The 2,716-nt window shown below is 44.1% G+C and overlaps 1 non-coding gene across 1 annotated transcript; it reads right to left on the bottom strand.

The window, feature by feature from the left end:
* Window positions 1-1,996: 1,996 nt before the first annotated feature.
* On the bottom strand, window positions 1,997-2,088 carry trnar-ucu (transfer RNA arginine (anticodon UCU)). Its single transcript is given in 2 exon segments — window positions 1,997-2,032; window positions 2,052-2,088. It is a non-coding gene; the product is annotated as a tRNA-Arg (tRNA).
* Between the last annotated feature and the right edge of the window lie 628 nt (window positions 2,089-2,716).

Here is a 2,716-nt window from a genome sequence, read left to right as displayed (position 1 = left end):
ACTACAAGCAATTTAGCATGGCCCATCCACCCAGCCGGCACATTTTGAACTGTGGGAGGGATCTGGAGTACCTTGAAGAAACTGATGCAGACATAGGCAGAATATGCAAACTCCACACAGGCAGTTGCCTTAGGCTAAAATTGAACTCAGGTCCTGGTGCTGCGAAGCTGTGGTGCTAACCACTGAGCCACCATACTATGCTTCCCCATTTATGCATCCCACTTGAAACAGGAAACGCCCCCCCTAAGCAAAGAACCAGCAACAGCGCAGAGCCATTAACACTAAATCACGTGAGTTTTCTTCTAAACTGTGTTCATTACCGTTGCTTTGAAGAGTGAAAGCCGCATTAAGTGTTACTAACAATTTCTTCCCATTCTGACCCGCTGCTCCTAAGTGACTCTGTTTGCTCCCTTCCCTCCGGACCAAGCTCTTTCCATTGGTGGCTGGAGAAAATCATCTTCCACTGGTAGGCAGTGCTTGGGGAGAACAGCATGAATGCTCTCTTCTGCTTCCTGTCAAACACAGTCTTGCGGGCCGGGGGAGAGTGTGGTGGAAGTGAGTGGTATGGAAAGTCAGAGAGGCTGTGCAAAAAGGAGATTGCACATGCAAAGGAACTAACATTCTGTTAGGAACCTTGTCCAAATAATTGCATCTAAGATAGTCAGAAAATGCAGAGCTGCTTGAAGAAGGGTAATTGCTCTCAATTTAGGGGAACAGTGCTTGTGGCCTTTCAGATGCCACAGGGAGGTCACTGCTGTCCGACTCAGTGTGGAGTATTACTACAGCGAGCTCTGTCCCTCATGCACACTGCACCTATGTGTATAAAACTCACCATCTTCTTCACAGCTCAGAGAATAAAGGTTGCTCTGCAAACCATCCCAGAATGATTGAGAACGGGAGAAGGCGCTTTAGGCCATCACCCTGACAGCTCCTGGAGAGAAAAGAGATGTGTGAGAGCACACTGTCCCCACGGTTGTATTTTTTCATCATTTACAACCTTGGCCCCTGTGATAATAAAATTAATTTGAGAGATTCATTGAGTTGCAGATAGCAGGAATCAGTGAGTCAGTTTAACCTTTCTCTGAAAACGGTTGAGTAAATTGTGCAAAGTAGCAGTTACTTCTCCCTGGTGTTTAGGAAATGAGAAACAGCAGATGACTGTTTCCAGAACATGACGTGAGCCATAGGTGATGGGCCCATCGGGTTCCCACTGTGACACTCTGCTTGCATGAGCTGAACACATGTAAAGAAATTACTCAGTGACAACATCTGTTGAATTAACTTCTGCGAGGGTTTGCAGCCAATGGAATAAAAAGCTCCAGGGGAGCAGGGGTGTAACATTGTCCGTGAGGAATTGTTTCCCAGATTCGAGGTGGGTGCACAGCACTGTCCTCAGGTCTCAGTCTTGGGACCACTTCTCTTCCGGACAGATATTACTGATCCACATTTTTGCACAGAGTGGACAATTCCAAAATCCCAAATTGCACAATGTCACTAATTTATTCAACACAGAAACGCACTGAAACTGTTTTTTTTTAATCTTCCACAGCCTGATCTGACGCTGGAATATTCCAGCTGTGAGAGGGGCGTGGTGAAGTTGATCAATTGATATTCAGTGCTGTTGATTCACATTGTCCTCACCACGTTATTATTTAGTACTCTTTTCTGCTGAAAATGTGAACATGCCTCACCATTCGATAGAACATTTCAATGATTTTTTCCCCAACCGTCCACATAACCTTGTGGACCATTGGGAATCGGAAATTAATCGATTTCCACCATCAAAAAAAATCGAAAATAACTTGCCAACTGTGGAAGGTAACGTTGCTGTTACAAACCAGTTGAACTTCACCTCGAACTCGCATTTTTTTTCAGGTAAGCAACAGATTCTGGTCTGATTGTCTTTCAAACGGTATTATTCCCAGAAAGCTTGCCCTGAAAATCTGACGAATTTCCTCTGGCCAGCAATAGGGCATGGGCAACCTTCATTAAAACTTGACTCTGGTGGGACTCGAACCCACAACCTTTGAATAGCACTGTTAATGTTGACATAGAAGTCCAACGTGCTCTCCATTGCACCACAGAGCCTCAGGCGTTCCGTTTTTGCAGTAAAGAAGTTTGACGCTTGTGCATTATTTTTGTGTCTTTCTTCAGGCATCCGTTTTTATTCGGGTCTTCGAAGCAGGGTCAACAGACCCAAAACGTTAACTTTGCATTTTCTTCACTGATGCTGCCACATCTGTTGAGTTTTTCCAGCAACTTCTGTTTTGGTATCCCATTTTCCAAAACCTAACTCCTATCCATGTGTGATCTGGCACTTCAACTGATCATCTAAACACTCTTAAAATGTTCTGAACATTCTTCGCTTAACCACACGTTCAGACAGTGAATTCCAGATACCCAGAACTCTTTGGGGGAGAAAAAAAGTGCCTAAAATCTCCTCTAACCCTTCTGTGCCCTGTTTTTAATCTACGTCAATGGTTACTCATGCTTTTCAACAAGATAAAGTTTATTCCAATTTTCCGTATATAACCGCTTCATATTTTTGAACACGTCAATCAGTTTCTCCACTAAGCTTTCTCTGCTCTCAGAGAAACACAACAGCTCTAGCCTCACTCATCTATCTTCACTGAGGAAGTGCTCGAGTCCAGACAATATCCTGGTCTTTAAAAAAAAACATTAACAGGATGAAGTTATTGCTGGCCAGGCCCATCCC

Source organism: Stegostoma tigrinum, unplaced genomic scaffold (genome assembly GCF_030684315.1).
Source record: "Stegostoma tigrinum isolate sSteTig4 unplaced genomic scaffold, sSteTig4.hap1 scaffold_66, whole genome shotgun sequence".
NCBI classification, from domain to species: domain Eukaryota; kingdom Metazoa; phylum Chordata; class Chondrichthyes; order Orectolobiformes; family Stegostomatidae; genus Stegostoma; species Stegostoma tigrinum.
Note: the sequence above shows the minus strand (reverse complement) of the source record. Positions and strands in the feature narration are given on the sequence as shown.